Below are 11158 nucleotides of genomic sequence, written 5' to 3' on the forward strand. Positions count from 1 at the left end.
ACTCGTCTACGGATGCTGCCAGCGCGTATCCATCGCGTCGTTTGAACTAAACTACACATGTTAGTATAGCCGACCTTATAAAAGAGTATTACTTTAAAAATTATAAAAACAGATAAATCCCTTCGTAGCAGCGGTGGTGGTGGCGTCGCTGGCGGTGGCGGCGGCGGCGATAACGGTATAGCTAATTCACAGCGGGGAGTCGGGCTAATCTAAAGAACGCATGAGTATTATGTAGCTGCATCCCTCTAGCTAAGGGGCATTATCCCTCTCCCCATCCCACTCTTTTTTATCTTTATTAAACAAAGGGATCTCTTATTTTACGATTTTTTCACTAGGTCAGTCTAAAACCTGAAAAGCGTACTATATCTGTTTTTATCTTCTTCCTCTTCTTCTTCTTCTTTTAAAGATCTTATACTTAAGAATGTAAAGGGTCGAATAGCTCTCTAAAATAATATATGACGTCTCTTCAAAACACAAGACAACGTAATAGTGAACAATTAGTTGGTCTTACAAAAAATGTATGCATCTCGTTCTTTTACACACCATCTTCGTTCTATATTCAATTAATTGACGAAGATTCTGATTATAAGATTTTGGAGTCGGAAATGCAAGAATATTACAGTGAAAAAAAATCTGCCATTATTTGTCAAAAAGGTCATCAACATTAAAAGGAGAAACAGACTTACCTTTTTTACAAAAATTAAGACAAATGGATGTGAAGGTATGTATAATTAACGTAATTTTGTGTACAATATTGTTTCTATGATGTAGAAAAATATTGTTTTTACAGCCTCACATGCATATAGCAATAAATATCAATAATAAATGGAGACGTTATATGGCAGAAGGTGGGAATAGATGTAAAATGATTGATGTAGGAAAATCTTTTGATACATCGCAATCTGTGATAGAATGTAATATAGTTATTAATGAGTTAGAACAACGTACTTTGAATTTACCGCCTCATGCAATTTTATGCGGGTTAGGAAATATTTTACCAATATCGTGGTTTAATAGTTCTCGTTGGACCGATCTCGCGTGTATACTTTTTTGTCAAGCAGCTAAAAATAGAACTTTAAGGGCTTTTTTTATGAACGAAGGATTAATTTATAATAGTTATTACATTTTTCTTACCAGTGATTCAATAAATGAATTAACCATTTATTTAAATACCATGCTATGTGCATTTGATATGGCAAGAGTTGATTCTACTGGATTGCATCACCCTATTTGGCCTAGTGACTCACCTGTTAGTTTTACTCACTGTGTCCGTGTTTCATCATTGTCACCTCCTTTTTCTTTAATGAAAAACTTATAAAATAATGATCAAAATTGTTAAAAAATACCGTAAAAATAGTTCATGCGAGAAAACAAAACTTTTTGTACTGATTTGAGTTTTGTTATTTATTAATTACAGGAATTTTATATCAATATACATATTTACACACAAATTGATACACTCTTTCTCAACACTACTTGACATTTTGTATTCGAAAATTATAAACGGAGTTGAAATTTTTTAAACATATTTGTCTGTTGCTTATAATTTTTTTTTTTTTTTTTGGTTTGAAAACATACCTCTTACGTTTTTTTTTCTTCCAATACAGAAATTTATTAATCGCACAACAAACGTTGAAGTCGTATAAGCTGATGAATACGACAACTTCCTATCAACCAACCTGAAAACTCCTTTGGATATCTATTAAATATACCAAATTCAATCGCCTCAATTTCACTTTCTCCTATGATGTTTAGAATATCAGAAACTTATATGTTTAGAAATTTATTAAAATCATGATACCACCCACTTTCAACCTTTCCCTTGTGACATTTTTTTTTTTTTTTTTTCATGTAAAACCCTTTTCCGGATCCGATTTGCATTTAATACATACAGCTTAACGCATTTCACCAAAGATAATTACATTAAATAATATATTGCTCTTATATTTTAATCTTTGCAAAAGTTTTAGCAATGTATAAAACTCATTTATTTTTATTTTATTTTTTAGTTCATATAAACTATTAAGCATGCTGTGCCATGCCAATCCTCCTAAAAATTTTTTTAAACTGGGGTAGTGTTTACAATCTGGAGTACAATTTGGTGTAAACTGACACAGACAAAAATCAACTCCTTTGTTTATCCGCTGCAAGGCAGTGTTTAAACCTAGGAAAAATAAAAAAAGATTATGAATAAATACTTAAATCGTTTCTAAAAATTACTTAATTTTCTTATAATCGAGTGAGTAAGACCACTTTTCATCAATGAAAACACGTTTTTTTAAGACAATTTCACACGTTTTATCTTCGATACATATTACGACGTCGTGTGTGTTAGTTTTTCGTATCATCGTGTTTCGTGTAATTATAACGTTATTTCTACTTTCCTTATCTTCATAATCGCTATTATTTTTAAATTTTTTCTCAACCATAGAGGCAATTAATCGTATCAAAATTAAGTTTTACCGCATTTTGGTAGTTGATACGAATACCTTTTACTTTACATACGTCATGCGTCTCACCAGTTAGGGTACGTATGCGACAACCATGAAACTTTGGTCCTTCGGACACAAAAGTTTCTATAAAAGAACCTTCACCATACTCCTCCAACTCGTCTGTTACTTGGCCTAATGATGATCCTGTTGGTGGTTTATATTCCTTAGGTTCTTTAGTGTTCGTTATGAATGTACGTTGTACTAGAGGTTACCCAAAACAAAGCCGGACGATAGAGAGTATACTGTAAAAGTTTGTGACACTCTGTTTATACTGGTTGGTGTCTGCCTTAGCGAGTAGCTTGAAATACTTATAATGCTATTGTAGGGATCATTTCGAACAAGTTTTTCAAAATACCGTATATTAGTACTAGCTGTTGGAAAAATTATAATGTGTTGATTTATTGAGGAAGTTAAAGGATAAATAAATAGGTATCAACACTAGCTGTTTAATTTGGATTAATTAAAGAGGAGAAGTACTACAGTAGTGAGCAGAGCGAGTGCTGGCGGTATACTACTATACTGTACCAAAGATAGGTTGACTAGTATGACGTATAATGTACCTAACACTTACATGCCGAAAAATGTATATATATATGTATTGTATTGAATTTGATATAGCAACACGCCCTCTCAAAAGAAATACAACAAACTTTTACAAAGAAAAAAAATTTGCTTTTAACACCTTAGACCAATATATTCAATAAACTTCTTAATCTTATCACTTGCTGCCGGTTTGGTGAGAGTGTCTGCTAACATATCACTTGAAGATATGTACTCAATCTGAATATCCTTGGATTCTTTTTTTTCTTTTACAATGGAGTTTCTTACACTTATGTGTTTAGTGGCATGACTGTAATTTGCATTTACTCCAAGACTTATGGCACCTTTGTTGTTACAGTAGACTACAGTTGGTTTTGATCCTTGGAGGCGAATGGTTTGAGTGAGTCTTTGCAGCCAGCATGTTTCTTGAACAGCAGTGTAGAGAGAGTATTACTCAGCTTCAGTACTGGAAGATAAAACCTTTGGTTGTCTTTTACTGAGCCAACTCACTTGTCCTCCCTGAAGCATAAAAATGTAACCACTAATTGAACGTGGATCATCTATGTCAGGCGCATAGCTTGTATCACAGTGCGCCTTTGAGTTCTCGTTCCCTTTGTTGTAGTATGTTAGTTTTAAGTCTTTACTCCCTTGTAAATATCTCAGCAATCTTTTAACACTTTTCCAATGTTCTTGGGTGAAGTTGTTGTTGAATCTGCTTAAGTTGCTGACTGAGTAAGCTAAATCAGGTCTGGTCAGCTGAGCTAGATACAGTATTGCTCCGATTGCATTTTGGTTAGGAGCGTTTAGTGTGTCATCCTTTTCGGGTGAAGGAATATTATGTCCTGGCAATTTTTGCATGGGTGATGAAACACTTTTGCAATCCTCCATGTTAAACCTTTTCATAAGGTTTATAATATAGTCAGTCTGATCCATTGTTATCAATCCTTTTTTTAGGTCATGGACTATATTTAAACCAAGACACTTTTTGGCAACTCCAAGATCCTTCACTGGAAAGGCAGAAAAAAGCTTTTTATCCATATAGATTTTAAACTTAGAACAATTATAAAAAACGAAGATATCATCCAGAATTCTTTAATCTTTTGTGATGATATATACACAAGGATCATCTGGACTCTGAAAAAATTTCATGCTTTTCAGAAAGGCATCTAGTTTCTGGTTCCATGATCGACTTCCTTGCTTTAGTCCATATAAGGCTTTGTTAAAATTGTACACTTTGTTTTCACTTCCTTCCTGTGTAAATCCTTCTAGTTGTTGCAGATAAACTGTTTCCTGTAAATCACCATGAAGGAACGCTGTTTCAACATCATAATGAGAGATCTTTAGTGCGATTTTTACAGCCATCGCAAACAATAAACGCAAGGATGTGAAAGGTACAACAGATGAGTAGGTGTCATCATAGTTCACACCTTTTTGTTGAGCATAACCTTTAGCAACTAACCTAGCCTTACATCTAACTTTTTGATCCTGCTCTGTTTTTTTTATAAAAACCCACTTGCTTCCAATCGGGATTTGATCTGATGGTAAATCAACTAAGTTCCACGTATTGTTCTTATTTATTAAGTCAATTTCTTGTTTCATGGCTTGTAACCATGCTTGGGCTTCTGGTCCTTTAACAGCTTCTGAGTAGGAGGCAGGCTCGTTAACATTTTGAATTTCAGTGAAGAGTACGTAATCATCAAGATAGTTTGGTTGTGTTCGCTGTCTGCTACTTCTTCTAACATCATCTTGACTATTTTCTATCAGATCTTCTTCTTGAGTACCTTTTTCTAACATTTGATTTTCTTGAATAGAAACATCCTGTCCCATAACTTCTTGAGTATCTTTAACTGGAAAAAAAATTTTCTGTTCTTTAACAGATTTGTCTTCAAGAAATCTCACGTCTCTGCTGACAATTGCTTGGTTAGACTGAATGTCCCAAAAGCGGTAACCTTTTTGATTTTTGGCGTATCCAAGCATAAGACATTCTTTGGCCTTAGAGTCGAGTTTTTGACGACTATGATTTGGTACGTAGGCAAGAGCCTTACAACCAAAAATCCTTAGGTGTGATAAATTGGGTTTATGTCCTGTCCATAATTCACATGGGGTCTTTTCTCCTAGGGCTCTTTTCGGAGAAACGTTTGATAGATATGCCGCTGTTGCAATGGCTTCTGCCCAAAACTTCTGATCCATATCGGAGTCAATAAGCATCGACCTAGCCTTGTCCAACAGTACTCTATTTTGACGTTCGGCTCGCCCATTCTGTTGAGGATTGTATGGATCAGTCGTTTGATGTTGAATCCCTGCATCATCTAAGATTTTCTTTATTTCCTAATTTTTGAACTCACGACCATTATCACTACGTAAAATTTTGATTTCTGCATGAGATTCATTTTAAACATACTTAAGAAATTGTGAAAAACACTTTGTCACTTGATCCTTACTTGATAAAAAATATACAAAAATCTCTCGACTAAAGTCATCCAAAAAAGTTAGGAAATATTTTGCTCCACCTATGGAAGGAGAATTCATTTGACATGTATCAGAGTGTATAAGTTCTAATTTTTTTGATGCACGAACTTGAGTGGCCTTGAAAGGGCTTTTTGACATCTTCCCTTTAACACAGCTTACACAGGGTGGTATTTCAATATTACCTGTAATTTTAATTCCTGTAGCTGCATGATTTTGTAGTTGTCTCATGTACTCTGGATTTAAATGAGCCAAACGGCGGTGCCAAGTGTAAACGTCTGCTTGCGCCGATAGAGCCACTACGCTTGTATTAGAGGTACTATTTGACATTTGGACTTGATCTAATCTATATAGTCCATTTGTTAAAGAATGTGCTGTAAAAATTTCTTTTTTGTTTAGCACCCGACAAAAATTTGTTTCAAAAGATACTGAGCAGCCAGATTTAGTAATACGACTTACTGAAATTAAGTTTGCTGCTAGTTCAGGGATAAACAACACATTAGTTATGTTCGATTTTTATATTTTTAATAATTAAAATAATGTCACCTTGTCCACAAACTTTTAACCTGTTTTTATTTGCTACCACTATACTTTTTGTTTCGCTGGTTTTAAAATTAATCATTTTATTTTTGCTATTTCACATGTGTTTTGAGGCACCAGAATCTACTATCCACTTACTTTTATTGTCATCGGTTGCAATCAATCCATAAAAGGCACATACAACCTCACTTTCATCTTAATCTTCATCATCACTTGATATGTTGCTTCGAGTTTCCACGTTCCAGGCTTTAGGCCTTGATGACTTTTGTTCAGGGCAAAATTTTGCTACGTGGCCATATTTGTTGCACGAGAAACACCTAACCTTACTTTTGAAGTCATTTTTCTGACCCTTTTTTTGAAAAGTTTTCGGCGTGAAAAAAGCATTTGAATCATCATGCGCAAGGGGTTGGTCGATCCCATTGTAGATCTTGCATAATTTTTGATTTAACTAAGTCGGCCGTTATTTTTTGACCTGAACTGCCTAATGCCATTATCATTGGCTCGTATCTATTTGGAAGTCCTGCTAATAAGATTGCTCCAAGCAATTCATCTGGTATCAACATTCCAACAGAGTGTAATTTATGAGACGTTGTTATCACTTTATCAACATACTCACCTACGGACGCACAGCTTTCAAGCTTTGTGGGTGTAAGTGTACATAATAAGGTTACACGGCGCAACAATCCTTTGTCGTCAAAAGTATTACGTAACTTTTCCCAGGCCACTTTTGCCGTCTTCTCTTGGCTTATGTGTGAGTGTATCACCGGATCGACAGCGAGAATAATTTTGGCACGAGCCTTCTGAATTTTTTTCGCATCTGTCGATAGTTCCTGTCCCTGAGGAACCTCTATAGTTTCCTATAAGTCCTCACACTGCAAGTAAGCTTCCATCATAATCGACCAAGTATGATAGTTGTCTCTGCCTGTTAGACGCTCTATAGGAGGAAGAGCACTACTGCCACTACCTCGGTTTGCCATCTTGTCTGTGCTCACTAGTCTCCTTTGTTGAACCTTCTAGACTTCACCAATATTCTATGACTACACTTTTGGTGCCTGGGCCCATAACCATTTGTTGGAGGAATTATAATGTGTAGATTTATTGAGGAAGTTAAAGGATAAATAAATAGGTATCAACACTAGCTGTTTAATTTGGTTTAATTAAAGAGGAGAAGTACTACAGTAGTGAGCAGAGTGAGTGCTGGCGGTATACTACTATACTGTACCAAAGATAGGTTGACTAGTATGACGTATAATGTACCTAACCTAACACTTACATGCCAAAAAAAAAAATATATATATATATGTGTATTGTATTGAATTTGATATAGCAACACTAGCAATCTGCTATATGAATGTAAACACTGTGTTTATCCTACTATCGAACTTTCACTTCGTGTCTTTAGAAACTATACCCTATACACTATTTATATTGTATGATGACTACTAGTGCTGTACAAGGTCACGCCTTAAAATTAAAGGGAGACACTTTGTTATTATTTTATTACGCGCAAGCAAGGGCAAAACGGTAGTGCAAAAAAAACGAATGACCAACAGAGAATAAAATTTTCAAACACAATAAACACTTAAATATGACACACTGTGCACTGTAATTTTTATTTTAAACACCGTGTACCATCAGAACTTATAAAGCGATACGCGGCAGGCGATCATATCCCCTATACATACAATTAAAAAAATCACAGTGGCCAGGCAGTGCGCGTAAGCGAACCTACCTGCCTAGGCATACGGCACGCACACAAAATGGCCGCTTAAAGCACTGCGCCGAGCAATTGCCTGTACAACTAGTCGAGCGCCATACGATGTGTCGTGCCTTGCTCACCTTGCAGTCAGCAGCAAGACACGGCACATATAAAATTCTGCTTCATTATTGCTTTACTATAGGGCTAAACGGATAGGATGGATAGCTGGCAATCAACATACATAAATGGGCGAGATTATAATATTTAAACATTTATTTGCATTTAATAGTTACTCAGAACTTAACATTAATTCTATACAAAGTTTACCCTGCCTAACTATCCAACCTGGCCTGACTTTATGCAGCCTTAGCCCTGCGGGTGCAGGTTCGGCAGGTGCTGCTCGGCACAATGCTTATGCACGGTAGGGATGGGATATATAGGAAATAGGCCTACCGTTTTCACTACTGCAGGGATCTTTCAACAGCACTAACTTCGGCACCGGGAGATCTGACGAGCAGGAGTCGGCACTTGGACCCAAAAGTCCTTGGTAGTGTGTGCGTGAAGGTTGTCGTGACAGTCCGGGTCGTCAACAGGTAGCCGTTGCTGCGCCTCCTGTTGCCGCTCGGTGCAGTATACGGTGTTATCTCGCACACACACGCCCGTGGAAAAATACGACGCAACGAAGCCCTCAGATCACACGTCCTGACTGAAAGCAGACAAGACGGAGAGTGTCTCTCTTGTCAGCCCGCCGATTCGTGCTGCCCCCATACCGTAGCTGCCTGCATAGTCAATGCGCACACACACCCGCCACTGCACACGGTCAAGAGCTGGCAGTGCTGCCTATAGTAGGGATGAGTGAAGGGATAGGTCGGTACAAGGGCCTTCGGTAAGGTAGTGTTGGTGTGCATTGTACCGCCTCTCCTCTTGTCTGCTACTACCACATACATTGCTACTGTGACGTCGGTTTTCCACGTCACAATATACATATATCTCAAGTAAAAATTATGAAAATTCATATCGATAGAACTCTGTTGATTTTATTTAATATAACAACTACTTGTACCTATTTAATTTAATAAATATTTCAAACCTTATTAATTAATATCACTTGGTATAATTTTTTGGTTTTTATGAAAACACATACTGATAAATTTAATATGTAAATGTTTCGTTTAACAAACATTTCAAACCTTAATTATTAATATATCACTTCTTATAATTTTTTGGATTTTAATTTCAATGTGGAATGATAAAAAATACGTATTACCATTTGACTTGTAAAAGAAAAAGAAACCAGTTTTTTTTCCACGTCACGTGCATATTGACACAGAGCTTGTTCTTGCTAATCATAAAAAACTTTTGTTACTCTAATTGGTGCATAAGTGTATAAATGTAAATTTTTACAAACAAAATATTGGCATAATTTATTGAAATTCATCGGTTTACTGACTTACCTACACTTTTTACACTGATTCTTCAATCTCCTCTGAAGGGTCGTTCTGGTGATATCAAAATCAACAGTAAAACTTTTTATACTTCAACGATTGTGCACTGCATCGATGACCAATTGCAATTGACCATCGACCCACTCTTTTACTTTACTTTTTCTTTGGTAATTTCGTACCATTCTCAATTCTTACTAAGTATATCAAAAGTTGTACAATAAATAAACAAAGTTTTGGAAAATAGAAAGTTAGTTTAGAAAACCGATACTGATGTCTGCTTGGGACTACCCGGTTGAAAACGACTTACAAGATCTTATAAAAAAAATATTTAATAAGTTTATAATGTGCATTTGCTCCCGGATATCTGCATATTAACATATTAATGTTTTACAGGAAAAAGCCCATAAAATATTTGAATTCCAATAAATAGTCCCTTAAACAACTATTTAAAATGTAAGTTTATTAAGATTCTTTAGCGATTGACACGTTTAAAGGAAAATATACGTTACGTTATGCGATTTTATTAGAAAATTAACAATATCATGCGATTTTATAAGAAAATCAACAATATCAAAAATTTTACAAAATTATTTGAGGAATTACTTCCCACAAATATTAATAAGGTTGTATTAGGGTGCAGCAATACAAGTAACTTTCTGTTACTTTCATGATTTTAACAAAATGTCTGTTTTAATGTTGTACGTGTTAATTCAGAACTTTCATATGTAAACTTCTCAAGTCCAATTCCTCCGTTCTCTAGGAAAAATCACACTAAAATAGAATATGTAATGATTTACTAGTGATTATTTTCTAAATTCTTTTATATTGATTAACGAGTGTTAAAATATATGTCAAATTTCAGAAACAAACCCCTTTGATAAGATTATAATCGAAAATTGCAACTGAAGTACCGCATAGAATGTAACAGTAGTTTATACGTAAAGGTCTATTAGATATTTGAAATGTCGGTTTTTTGCTTCTGTAAGGCAATGGTCACACTCAGTCAAAAATTATTAGCTATCATTTTAACTATGAATTATAGCTGTATTTACAGCTATAATCAGCTACAATAATAGCTATAATTGACTACAAAGTAGCTATAATCATGTACAAATAACAACTATAAAAAGTAGCTGTTTACAGCTATAAATTTCTAGCGAATTTTAATTAACAGAATTTATTCAATTTTTTTTTTTTTTTTTGTAAGGTATATCAGCCATGTGCAGCACAGTTAGTCGTCGACTTCAAGTTTACAACCTCAACTCAAATTATGTCTGGACGTGGCAAAGGTTGTGGCAAGATCAAGGGAAAGTCCAAGACCCGCTCGACTCGGGCAGGACTCCAGTTCCTCGTAGGACGTATCCATCGTCTATTGCGTAAAGGCAACTACGCCGAACGAGTGGGTGCCGGTGCGCCTGTGTAGTTGCCCGCCGTCTTGGAGTACTTGGCCGCTGATCGAGGTTCTCGAGTTGGCTGGCAACGCAGCTCGTGACATCAAGAAGACCAGAATCATCCCTTGTCATCTCCAACTAGCAATCCGCAATGACGAAGAATCAAACAAGCTGTTCTCTGGAGTAACAACCGCCCAAGGTGGTGTCTTGCCCAACATCCAGGCCGTACTTTTGCCCAAGAAGACCGAGAAAAGCTCGTAGATCTGAATTTTTGTTTAACAGACAGGCGGCCAGGTGATATTATCCGTATGATAACACTAAAAGTGGGGGGGTGCAAGTATTTTTAAACAATAAACGAAGAAATAAAAAAATGTTACTGTTAAAATTTTTTTCGTTTATTGTTCAAAAATACTTGAACCCCCCACTTTTAGTGTTACTATACGGATAATATCACCTTATTAGGCTGATATACCTAACAAAAAAAAAAAAGATTATTGAATAAATTCTGTTAATTAAAATTCGCTAGAAATTTGTAGCTGTAAACAGCTACTTTTTATAGTTGTTATTTGTACATGATTATAGCTA

The 11158-nt window shown here is 35.5% G+C and overlaps 1 pseudogene; it reads left to right on the plus strand.

Moving 5' to 3' along the window:
• Window positions 1-10452: 10452 nt before the first annotated feature.
• On the plus strand, window positions 10453-10834 carry LOC106645177 (histone H2A-like; annotated as a pseudogene).
• Window positions 10835-11158: the final 324 nt, after the last annotated feature.

This window comes from Copidosoma floridanum, unplaced genomic scaffold (genome assembly GCF_036245765.1).
Source record: "Copidosoma floridanum isolate Cflo_tuat_1 unplaced genomic scaffold, Cflo_Japanese_pri ptg000024l, whole genome shotgun sequence".
In the NCBI taxonomy this organism is placed as follows: domain Eukaryota; kingdom Metazoa; phylum Arthropoda; class Insecta; order Hymenoptera; family Encyrtidae; genus Copidosoma; species Copidosoma floridanum.